This window comes from Homalodisca vitripennis, chromosome 2, assembly GCF_021130785.1.
Source record: "Homalodisca vitripennis isolate AUS2020 chromosome 2, UT_GWSS_2.1, whole genome shotgun sequence".
Lineage (NCBI taxonomy): Eukaryota > Metazoa > Arthropoda > Insecta > Hemiptera > Cicadellidae > Homalodisca > Homalodisca vitripennis.
Window position 1 is genome coordinate 15,736,693 of NC_060208.1, and position 14,234 is coordinate 15,750,926.

The following is a 14,234-nucleotide window of genomic DNA, read 5'->3' on the forward strand; positions in this document are numbered from 1 at the left end:
CCCACTTGGAACGACCTTTATCGTACATCATTTAACCAATGGCGTATTTCACTATACCAACTAACCAGAGCGCCGGTATAGTATGATATATGATTCCGAATTTACTATGCGTACTTTATTACCACGCCACTGTCACAAAAAATTAAATGTCATATCAGGTGAATGTTTAACACACTTGGAACGACCTTTATCGTACATCATTTAACCAATGGCGTATTTCACTATACCAATTAACCAGAGCGCCGGTATAGTATGATATATGATACCGAATTTCCTATGCGTACTTTATTATCACGCCACTGTCACAAAAAATTTCATTCATTATTTGGTGAAGAAAAGACAAATTATTATTTGAAGAACCGTGTAACTCATGCTCGTCTAAAAAGATAAAATAAAAGTTGTGGGCGAAGAAGCTCAAAATGAACTTTTTAGAACGTTCAGAGATCATAGACACCAAGACTACAAATTATAGTGGTGAAGAGGTGTTCTCATTGTCTCAAAAGTTTGACAGTTGAGAACATACGGTGTTTTCGAAATCATCTTTAAAGCAGGTGGAGCAACCATGAGAATACCTCTTCATATAGTTATACATTTTATAGTCTAGATGCCTCAGATGTCGAAAATATGTAAAGGGTTCAGTTTAAACTTCTTCGTCGCCGACTTTAGCATCAGATTCTAGACGATACACTATGAGAAAATTGAACTAGAACTAAACTCAACATTCACATTGAATAAACCATTTCCATCATGTAGCTCACGTTGTGCGATTCATAAATTAAGAAAACAACTATACATTTGCCATGAGGCTTTGGTCATTGATAGCAATTTCGAAAGATAATTAATATCCATATTTATCAATTTATTTGTTTGCTGTTGACACAAATATCCAGGTATAAAGGGCGTCAGTTACAAACAGGATTGATCAAGGGATCAATGAAGCCAATCAGATAATTAATTTCCAATTTTATCATTCATCAATATCTCCATTCAGTAATTGTTTGACTTTGTGATCAAGTCCAAAGCCATTTCGCAAGTAACCGAAAACTAATGACTTAATTCATAACGTTATATTAGTGTGTTTTAGTTCGAAACTAACATACATTATATTGGATATTAAATTACTATTTGAATGAACACCAACTGCTATATTTACATTACAGCCTCATCTTGCATCCACAAACATGGCACAGCTATAATGTACTAGTACATCGTTTGCACCCTTAGAAACTGTTATGTTCTTCCAGATGTGTATGAAGAAACAAACTGTAGGAAACCAAACCTATATTCCTTGGAAATTAAGTATTGTAGTGTATAAACAAACTAGTCCGTTAAAAAAAAACATCCCTAATGAGTAATTAAAGAATACATATTAGTATAATGAAAAGTTGTTCAGTGAGTTCGATTTCATAAAGACTTTGAATAACTTTTGCAAGTAACATCATTCTAATTTGAAAGTTAATGATAAATCATAAATATATGTTTCATAAATTTGATCTACGACTTAAGGTTTTCAAAATACAGCTGTAACTTTGAGATAAATCAAAAACATCTATTTGATGGATTTATTCTACGAGCTGAAGTCTTCAAAATACAGCTGTAACTTTAAGCAAAATCAAAAACATCTATTTTATGGATTTATTCTACGACCTGAAGTCTTCAAAATACAGCTGTAACTTTAAGATAAATCCAAACATCTATTTGATGGATTTATTCTACGACCTGAAGTCTTCAAAATACAGCTGTAACTTTAAGCAAAATAAAAAACATCTATTTTATGGATTTATTCTACGACCTGAAGTCTTCAAAATACAGCTTTAACTGTAAGATAAATCAAAAACATCTATTTGATGGATTTATTCTACGACCTGAGGTCTTCAGAATACAACTGTAGCTTTATGATAAATCTAAAACATCTGCTTAATAGTTTTGATCTATGGACTGAGGGTTTGAAACTACAGCTGTCATTTTCAGATAAATCTAAACATATGTTAGATAGATGTGATCTACGACATAAGGTTTTCTTATACAGCTTTGAGTTTATGATAAATCGGAAACATCAGTTTCGTAGATTTAATATATAACCTGGAGTTTTCGAAATACAGCTTTAATTTTATATTGCTAATTTTATGACAAAGACTTTTGGTGACTTCTCACAGTGGAATAAAATTTGAATTTGAATCTAATTTTCTAATTATCATTGAATTGGCGATGCCTGCAGAAATAAGAGAAACAAGCAATAACCCTGTCAGAGGACACTTCTATCTGGATGTTTGATCGATACGGGTTTCGGTGAAGGAGTCAGATATCACACAATGTAAAAACATATAAAAACATAGCCAATATAAAAACAATTCTCATAGAATAGTATTTGGTTGGAAAGTTAGAACCCGTGTGCTGGCCAACTGCGTTTCTGCTGAGGCTTGCCTAAATCAAATAAAGCAGATTTGAAAATATTTCAACTAAAAAAAGGTGTATTTTTTCTAAAAGGATTACTTAGATAACAACAGCAGCGTGTCTGATGAATTGTATGAGCTACTGAACTGTACCAAAATAACACCATGTAGTTCAACCGACCGTGAGAGAGGATTTATCGGCAAGAACTTGATTACACCTGCAAGAAACTCATTAAAATATTATCAGTCTTATAAATATTTTAAATGATTTCTTCCATTTTCTTATCTTCATAAATTATTAATGGCGTTATGTTGATTTTCATAGGACACTAAATCGTGATACAGAATCTTTCACGGTTTTAAACAAATATTGGTTTTATAACCAAAATTATATGATTACTTGTAAAGGTTAAAAGTAAGGCACATTTTGGTTTTATTTCATGTGCACTCCGTATGGTAAACTAACTGAAAAAAGGTATATTATGAGGATTAGTATTAAAAGCGAGGTCGGCTGGCGATAATTATGTTTTCATCGAGTCAGCTTCAGTATAAATAGAGATAGACGTATTAGTGTCAATAACATGATTAACCAGTAGTAACCTATTACCGGGATAACGCATTACCAGTGACACTCTGTTATCAAGGTAACGTCTAGGCTGTGTTTTGAAACCAAAGACGCTCCAGTAACAGCCAAATTGAAACATATTTTGTAGTTGTAACATCTTTCTAATAATTTTTATACCAGTTATCACTTTTTTATGGTATTTGGTTACTGAAAGAACAATAACAGCCTAGGTGATTATAGTGGAAGCAATGAAGCGATCACTTTTTTATGGTATTTGGTTACTGAAAGAACAATAACAGCCTAGGTGATTATAGTGGAAGCAATGAAGCGGAACGACCAGTTCTGCTGACGCATTTCTTGTACTATGTTAATGAGAAACCAATACGTAGTGGAGCGAGTTGGTTGAGAGGAGCTGGGAGCAGAGGGCTTTACTTCCAGATAAGTGAAGCTATTTATCAAAATAGAATTAACATACGAGTATGCATGTGTTTTAATTGAATTTATTATTATCTCCAATTAAGCAAGTAAAAGAGCATCGTACATAGAAGTAGTTTATGTTGTTCTATAACACAGATTAATATACATTTTGCAAAGACAAACTTGAAATATGTTTTTTGTCAATTAATATTAAAATACAATGATTCAACTTTAAATAGTCAGATAATGTAAACTGATTAACATATTTTAGTCATATTTACTGCAAAATAAATTTCAAAATAATAATAAGTTGTTGTTCATGAAGAATTTGTTATAAAATTTTATGTTTTTTTTGCTCTAATTAATTATTTTATAACACCGTGCAAATATGTACAACGTTGTGCAGACCCAGCGCTTCCGCCCGAATTCCATAAATCCCATCAGTGTACGCGTCGCCCGGTGAGGAAGATGAAAAAATATTCTAATATCTATATGCAGGAATGATTTTCTTTACTTAGAGACAGAGCCGGCCGGCACTCCCTGCAGTCTCTCTGGAGACAAGATACGCGGTGAAGGGAGGCAACACTCGCCTCCCCAAACAGTGATTCAAATTTCGGAAAAGATACGCTAATTACAGAGCTAGTAACCTGAAATTGTACTTTTCCACTTATTCGGTAAATACAAAAAATCAACGATTAACGATAATATTTTTCAACGTGCCTATGTATTTGTTGTTTGAAAACGTGTATTAAAGTACTATTAAAACAATTTTCTCCTCGAGTGATATCGTGGACATTGTCACTGCCTGATAATCAGTTACTTTTTATGCAATCGTAACAATAATTCCTAATAATAATTCTAAAATCCTCTAAATTAAAGAGTAAAGCAAAAATCAAGCACTGACTGTAGACAAATAAAAAACTGGATCCTAACCAAGTTAGTTTTAACTTATACAACATTCGCCATAGATTCTTATTTCTTAGAACACAACGGTGGTATTAGACCAAAAAATCGTAAAGAGAATATATAATAATTAGATTTGTAAGATAAATATTGTTTGTATTATTAATATGAGGTCGATCCCCCTTTAAGCCATATTCTGCCCGTCCTCATGGGCCGCTGCCCTGTGCTAGGATCCTACTAACCAGAATAAGCGAGAGAATTGATACAGTACAGGAAATTGGTACTGATAAAAAGTGCTATGGTCACAGATAGGAATTGAAGTGCGCTATATCTAACTCAGAACCAATGTCATAGTCCTCTCCCACATCAGCAAGGTGTATTAAAGAATGTATAGAAATGACAATATTTTATTTTGTTGGAACACAATTCTACCACCTACATTATGGAAGTAGAGTGACTCTCTGTCAGAACCTGGCATTTTCATGTCGTAAAGTAAACCTAACATAGTAGCAAAGCTGTCCTTATCAGTTATAATGCTTTTTGGTTAAAGATATTTAACGATAATATATTAACTGTTTGACCTCTCCCTTTCGTCATAGATAGAGTTCTTTTCCAAGTTGTATGAATATGATTGACTTGTTCCTTTGGGAAGTGGTGTTTCTCATGTTGCCCATGATTTATCCCGATTGACATAACGATTAGTTCTATACTGAGTCTCATGTATATTCTGAGTTACCTCTATTTGTGTTCCACATTTTGTTAATTTCTTATACCGAGACCAACTTATTATCAACTGGAAGATCCAAGCTGTGAGCTATTCGGCCAAAACCCACGTTAATACACGTAAGAAAAAAGCATTCATACTAAACACTTTATCGCACGAACGTTATATTGAAAACTTTATTAATTCTTGACAATAAATAGACGCAAACGTCATTACAACTTCAAGATGCAATAAAACTTGATATAGCGGTGTAGCTACTTCTACCTTACTCTACCTCGCTCGTAACGGTAACCCAGACTAAGTCTATTAAATCGTATCAAATCTTGATAGTGTAACAGTGACGGTAACTTCATATATTACATTGACGAGTTTTCAAATTAAAGAGGAATGGTTTTGGACGTTATAATTGAATCTATATGCCCTGTACATTGTTACTGTTGCATATATTTATAGATTCAAATGTAAATATGCAACACCGTATTAAAACGTAATAGAAAAATTTAATCGATAAGAATTTCATATTATAAAGATTTTTTTACTAGCTTTAACATTTAATAAATAGTAAAAAAGTCTGCATAATGCCAATAGAACTGAACGCTGACAGAGCAAGCCTTCCCCAAAACACAGATCCAACTTCAATAGTAACCTAAATGCAATCCAATTAACTATACAATCTATGAATCATTCAATGATGCAGAGGTCTATACAATTAAAATTGGTTGCATAATTGACTAATGAATTTAAAGCACTTTTAGTAGATTTTTAGTTTGATTTAATGTTTTCGTCCACCCAAGCAATGCTTTTTACAACTTGAAGAATTGAACGTGGTTCATACATTGGCGTCATCATCTAGACCGAGAATGTCAACTAACTTGTCTTACGTTAGTAACAGTGATAAACTAGGGTAATGTTTGTATTAGTTATTAATATTGGAATGTTCTTGATAAATCTGATACATTAAGTAACCATATACATTAATTATTGTTATTTGACATGTAAATTTTTTTATTTTAAAACTTATATTCTATAGCCTATATCTGCAACACGTATACAATATACGTATACAATATTTAATTAATTCAAATGAAACAAAAACTACACAGATATTTTTTTAGAATATGTATATATACTAGTAATGTTTGGATAAAGTAATTATACATATTTACGGTTAATGTTATCAAAATTTGAGAAATCTTATTATTTTTAAATCTATTGAAATTATTCATAAGTGTTCCCTGGACGATGTAAAAATACTCATTAATTGATAAGTAGTTTAATTTTAGCTTTCGATAAAATTTGACTTTTATAGTCCATGTTATACTACAGGTAAGTAGAGATTTTTTAACGAATCTACAAGCAAAAACAATTTTAAACAATACCATACCTTTTAAAATTGAAAGTATTTTAAATTCAGAGCCAATCAAGTTTTACAAATCAGATATACTTTATCAATGAACTTAAAAGAGAAAAAGATGTAACAGACCAAACAGGATATACTTTAATGTAAGGATATATGAAATATCAACTTTTAAAATTTTTACTGACACAGTTGCCACATTTTCCTCGTAATTCTATTGTAATCGTGAATAATTTTGATAAATATTTAAAAGATTAAAATTCAAATATCTGACAGGTATACGCCCTCTTAGAAATGTGATAAAAACAAAGACTTTTTCACGATTGAAATACCAAACTTTAATATGCTGTTAATATCTTTTTTAAATATTCAACGACAGATGTTAACCTACGAGAGAAACGACCCGGTGTTAATTATGGCCAAAGTGTCCGCTGATGTTGACATTTATTGGCTTTCAGTTGACACGCTCTCTTAATATTTATTTTTAGCCCGAACTCATACCGAAACAAGTCATTTATGATTTTTCTTAGTTTCATGACTATTTGTTTATTATTCTGTGTTTGACACTTCAACTATCGTGTCATTCAATAAGTTGATGTCTTTTCAATCAATGACACCATGTGGTTTAAAAGAAATGAATTAAAATAAATAAATGTTTATTATACACATAATCTATATCAAATATATAGTGTATTTTTATATGTTTTACTTATTACTTATGCCTTACGTAACAGCTAAATAGTGTAAATGTAGTTATTGAATATGTTATTGTGTCAGATATTATTTCTTGTAGTTTGCTATGTAATATTATCATATAGAATCACTTAAGTAAGATGCAATTTTATGTGATAATTTGCAGTTCCGGGCAGAACATTTAAACCAATAGAAACACCAAATGGAAATTTTACATTACACAAGGTAAGTTTCAAATGCCCCCTCTACTTCCTATTTTCACATTTATTCAAATATGAATGAATAAATGATTTATTTCCATCAATAAAATAATTTTTTAAAGTAACACTTTTATAACCCAGGAAATTATAAAAGTGTAGAGGCATATCATATCTTGGAAATCTCTTTAGTTTTCCTTCAGATGTTATTATTTTAAGAACAATAAAAATGTTTGGTCATAGTTATAAGCGATAACTTAAATCAGAATAATTATAACTTCTCACGCATAAAGTAGCTGTGGTTGGTTGATTCCATGTGAATATTGATTTTAGCTCCAGTCTCCTTTCCTCTTATTAAAACAATTTAAAGAGTTAATTTTGAGGTTCTACGTGTTCCTATTTTTTTGGATATTTTTAGATGAACATGAATTCTAAGATAAACGTCTGACAGCCATTGAGAAATTATGTTCCCAAAACGAGTATATAATAGGATGGGCTGAAAAAACTAAATTTTCGAGCATCGAGTTCTAATAGGCTCAAAATTTGATTGAGCTGATTAAGAGAAAAATAATAAAAAAAAATATTAAATTAAAATCTTTAGTTCGCGAATCGAGCTTAAAGTTTTCTAAAAAATGTACTTTTTTTTGCTACTTTAAAAAAAATATTTTAAAACTCGCTTATGATGATTTTTTTTATTGTACTATATATATACTACGTTTATAAGTCCATAACGTCAATAAAAATATTTTAGATACTTTAAACCAACATATAAAGTTTGCAAAATGTAACGAAAATCTCTAACAAATTCCTTAAAAACAAATAATCTAGTAGTTTGATAACTCACGAGGTGAGCAGCAGGAAGTTAGGCACGGAGTAGAAAACAAGTCACTACATGAAACCTCTGAGGCATCTGGCGCCGTAAGCGAGTCGCGACATGAAACCTCCCTACCTGACCTACCTTTGTTTGTGCTTCAAGTGAATTTAGTTTTTTTTACTGTGCGATCGGTTAGTTCTGAAAGTTGTATGTTCTGTGTAGTGGCGGTGAAATGGCTGTTTCAAACAAACTATTAACAAGACAGTCGCACCGGTGTCCTATTTTCGGTTTATCCAAAGGCCTCAATAGGGTAAGTCTTCCTACATATGAGGATGTTTTGTTGTGTTGTTTTCGAAGAAAGTTACCAGTTGGCAGTAAAATCAGAAAACAAAGAAAAATATTTTTTTTTCTCTTATTGCGGAGAATGTTGCTTTTCAGATTGAAGCTATTTATGTCAAAGCCTCAATTCCAATTGTATATCACACACGAGTTGTCCAAATGATTCGGTCTTACCACGATTCATATTACAACTTGAGAAAATCATATAATATGGATCATAAAAAAGACTCATTTCAGAAGAAAGTAGAGAAATTTTTGTTAAAGAATCCAAATCAAAACTTTTCGACATTGCCGCTTGTAAATGTCAAATGATTTACACTTGTCAATGTGGGAAAAAGACAAGTTCCTGTGTCTGCCCCATTATAATGGAGTGCAATTGTGATAAACAGAAAAAAGATACCTATCATAGAGAGAAAGTTCATTGCATGATCAAGCGAACTAATAGGAAGACATGCATTGGGGGTGTAGATAAGGTAGCGACAAATCAACTCTTGAAGAAAGAAGAAAGGAAACAAGCAGAGAGCCTGCGGGAAAACTTGAATGATGGTTTTGAAAAGGAAGCCAAGGAAATAGGAAGATCTTCGCAAGAAAATCCGACTGAACCTAATCCACCGATAACCCCCTCCAATACATCTCAAATGAGACTCAGTCTTCAATCAACTGCTTTAGTTAGTGACAGATTTGGCATATCTGACAGGAGCAACGGCAGCAATAGCATCGAGTGTGCTATTTGATCTTGGAATGGTATCAGAGTCAGATACTTCACTAGTAATTGACAAAAATAAAATTCGAAGAGAAAAACAAAAGGCAAAGACAGGCTATTAAAGAATAAACCTCGAAAATACAGAAACAAAGTGAATCTACTTTGATGGGAGAAAAGACAATACTTTTTTCCAGGATAAACTTGGAAATAAAATGTACCGTAGGGTCAAGAAAGAAGAACACATAAGTATTGTACGAGAACCAGGAGGCCAATACATAGGTCATGTAAGCCCAGACAGCTCAACTGGACAAGGGATTGCAGAAAGCATTCTCAAGTACCTTGAAGATAATTCCTTTGATTTAGATGAGGTAGAAGCTGTTGGTTGTGATGGAACAACAAACCAATACTGGTTGGAAAAACGGAGTAATTCGAAATATCGAAGCGAAAATTAATCGTCCACTCCAGTGGTTTATATGTTTACTTCACTTTAATGAACTACCGTATAGGCACTTATTTTAGTTCTTGGATGGAGAATCTACAGGACCTTCAACTTTCAGTGGAGTTATTGGCGAACGTCTTCCCGATTGCAACAAAATGCCTGTTGTGGAGTTTGAAAAAGTAGAATCTGAAATCATAGATATTGACACAAAAGATCTAAGCAAAGATCAGCAGTACCTTCTCGATATCGTCAGAACCATCCAAACGGGCAATTGTACTCCAGATCTGGCTAATAGAGATCCAGGGCCTCTAAGTCATTCCCGTTGGTTGACTTGTGCTAATAGAGTGTTACGTTTGTACATTTCAGATAGTAATCCTTCAAATGAACTGAAGATTCTTGTTCAATACATAATGAAGACCTATGCACCAGTCTGGTTCGACATAAAAACGCCATCATTCCGTGAAGTGTGGACCAAAACATGTGTTTAAAGTAATCAAAACTTGATCCTGTGATTGAAAGAAACTCCTTTTTCTGTCACCGAGAAAACATGCTGTTAATAATGATAACTGACGAAAGACTTACATATAAGAGAGTTAGGTTTCAGAAGAGTATTGAAGGCAAGAAGTGTGGAAAATAACAGCAAATCGGCTGTAAGAATATTTCATACACCTACTCTTAAGTTTGAAGCTAAGGACTACAGTGAGCTCATTGATTGGTCTAAATGCAAAGTTTCTCCTCCTCCTATGATGAGGAAATTAACAACGGAAACAATATCAACCTATTTGAGGAGCAAAAACTTTACCAGAGTTCGAGTTCATGAACTTTCCTTGCCACACACAAGCCGTGGAAAGGTGTGTTAAGTTAGTGACAGAAGCGTCGGACAAAGTGTGTGGTCAAGATAACAGAGATGGATTTATCAGAACCACATTGTTATCAAGATCTGTCATGCCAAAATTTGGACATAATCAGAGTTTAAACCTTCGACGTCATTCTAAGGTATGTAAACTTAGGGAAGCGTAGAACATGTAAATAATGTAAATACATTCAAACACACACCCTATTTGGTTTGGATGGTTGGTTGGGTAGGGTGTGGGTGGAACTCGAGTTGCAGCCACCTCCCCGTGGTGAGTTCTGGGTCATTCCACCAAAACATTGGTGAAATGGGCGAAGAGCTGCAAATCTGTGATGTTTTACTCTTTGAAGAAATAATTGTTATTTTCGTACAATTTTCTAATAATTACGATATTTCTTGAGAACCTTATATGTTTGTTTAAAGTATCTAAATATTTTTTATTGACGTTATGGACTTATAAACGTAATATATAATACGGTAGTACAATTAAAAAAATCATAAGACGGTTTAAAAATATTTTTTTGAAAATAGCAAAAAAGTACACTTTTACAAAACTTTAAGCTCGTTGCGCGAACTAAAGATTTTAAAATAATTATTTTTTTAATTATTTTTTCTTATCAGCTCAAGAATACGCAACTTTTGAGCCCTATTAGAACTCGATACTCGAAAATATAGTTTTTTCAGCCCACCCTAATATATAATTCATTCACTCACCTTGTGTCACAGTATATTCGAGCGCCCACATGTGTATACGTACTGACTAACATTGGACACAGACTGTCCAATCAGAGCTGAGGAGGAAATGTGAGTGGTATTCGGTCGATTCGGATGAGTCAGCTGATTTTTCGATTTGGATGGTGATTTTAAACGAGAGGTGTAGTAGCATAATTTACACTAAATAGTTTTATACCATGGAAAGCAATGTTTCTAACTCAAGTATTTTTCTAAAGTTATTTTAAATCATTTATAACCTAAACTTATTTTTTTTAAGACTTACGGGAGCAACTATAGATGTGGCCCTGAGTCTTAGTAGGATGTGTTTGGAATGCAGTTCAAAATTCCAGAAGTCGAAACTCATAGAATTACACTTATATTATTACACTTCTATTATTCATCAACAAGTTTTGTGCGGTAAAACTTAGGCTTTAGAAATGATTAGGTTGTTGAATAGTATGATAAGAAAACATCGCCTTGTCTAGACAGAGGAAGAGTGCTGCAAAGATTTTTGAACTTCGTCAAGCTATTCCCTTATTTGTGATGTCTTTCAGATGACCACTGGCCTTTGAAGTTTCGGTTTGCAGTAACCTACATTTTAGTACTGATCTCAAATTTAAAAAAATAAAAATCACTAATCTTTGTTCCAAAATGTGAAAGTATTTATAATATAAGTTTTTTTCCAAACCAGTAAGAAATTATCATTTGGGACTTCTTTCCAAGTTCCAAGAAATTTGGTAGTGAATCTCCTGTGCCTTTTTGTCACATTATGTAGTTGATACGATTGAAAAACTAAGGGAGGAATTCCCAAATCACTTTGCAGACTTATATCGACCAATAATGAACTTTAACTTTCTTGGACTGATCAAACATGCTGCAAATAAGAAATCGATAGAGTAATACAACTAATGCTACGTGAATCCAGATCTTATTCCAATAAATAGGAAAAATTCCAAATATTTTTCGTATACTAAGTTTTCATTTTGCTTTGATATATAATGTAACGTATTTAATCAGCAGATCATTACTCATCTTTGTTTTTACAATTTGTTAACAAAGGTCTTTGACGGATGACTTCAGAAACCAAACTCTTCGCAAGTAGATTTGTTTCTCAGGGTTTTTCTCAGCATTTTATGAGAACCATTTTCTTCAAAATAAGTTTCAAAAATTAAATTTTATAATGGGATTTTTAGAGTAACAACGAACTTTCTTGATGAACACATAAAATCTGTTTTGTGAGAAGTGTATCATAGTTTAAACTATCGTAGTCTGAAATTGTAGTCAACAATCAAATGAAAAAAATGTCTATGATTTGAAATTACACATGATGAGACCTCATGAATTTTTGATGAGTTGTATTTACACCTTCAACATGACTTGCATTATCTCTCATTATGGTTTACAAAAAACAAATTATCTCTTAATTTTAATAAAACTACTCATCTTAATTTATCACTATCAAATTCTTCTGTTTGTCAAAGTCTTGTACGTTATCATAAAGTTGATTACCAGCAAATTAATTGTAATTGTAATATAATTGAAAAAATTTAATTTAAGATCTAGGTGTTAAACTCGATTATACAATATTTTGGAAATATAATTTACAAATTACATTAAAAATTAGTTATATTCAGTCGTGCGCAAAGTTTTACACTCTTAAAGATTTTTTCCAATTTCAATTCCTCGTCAAATATATTTTTCTCTTATTTATTCTAAACTAAATTATGGACTTTCTATTTGGGAGGCTGCTATGTTACTAATCTATTTATATTTACAAAACTTTGGTAAGAGTTATAAGTGGAAGTTGCACACTAACTGCCTCTTATTTATTATTTTTATTACTTGGAATTTTGCCTCTGCGACACCTTCATGTTTGAAAAGTGTTGGATATACTCTTTAGGATAAGTGGTAATGTTTGAGTCATAATCGATATCAATATAAATTATAGAACTCGAAAGTTGAACCAAGTTATTACCTAAATCAAATATAATTTTATTTAAAAGGCGTACTTATTTTTAGGGTAAATATTCTAGTATAAATCTATCAAAATCAAAAAAATCAAGAAATGGTTACTCTCTTTTAAACATGATGATCTGGAGCAAATGTTTTGAATCTATCAATATTTACCTTTTTTAATTATCAAAACTGTATAATTAATACATAGTTGTGTGTGTGTGTGTCTTTAAAATTCTTTTGTTTATTTGGAAACTTAATGACTCCAGCCTTCGGTCAAGGAAAGTACTATAATATTATGTCCCTTGGGCTTTGTATATTTGTTCTATGAATCATTCATGATTGGGTTTAAAAAATGTAATTTAATTAACATTCCAGATCATTTTTCTAAAATAAAATAAATTGTTTTCGTTTTTAATATTGTACCGTAATAAGTTAAATTCTTCTTATATGTTTTCTATAGTGTATGTTAACAATATAGTAATCTAGTAGTGTAATTTATAGCAATATCTTTTTTCTTTTTGAAATGTTTATTACTTTATACATATTCTGCTTTATACTTATGTAATATTGTTTAGAGCGTGATTTGTATACTTAAGTCATGTAATGAAACAGAATGAAACTATTATTATTATTATTATTAGATGGATGCTCAGTTTGTCTAAATTCTGCTACTTTTCGTTACCTTCGCCATCGTGGTTACCTACAAGACGAAAATAAAAATATTCGCTAACGCTCGGTCAAATCTCATGGAGTGACATGCACCATCATCGAACTCAGTATTGCCTCATTATAGCTTCATCAAAATGTCAAGTCAATAGGCCTGTTCGTTTCCGATATATCGTAGGCTACGGACAAACAGGCAGATAGTCGAATGATAGGCTTCGCTCAGCCGATTAGATGACCAGTTCACTTTCTTTATTCATACGAATATTTCAGTATATTCTTCAAAGCACCTCGTATTCAGTCTCTACACAAAAAGTTTAATATTTTTAAAAGTGACAACTATAAAGTTATGATTTTTAATGGTAAAGGACTAAAGTGAGTGAGTGGTATAATTACGAAGAGCAACGTTTACCGGACTGAATCATACTTTTATATTTACTCCTCTTATCTGCCACGTGCAACTGAGTCAACAATGATAAGATAACTTACTTTGCCTTTGGTATT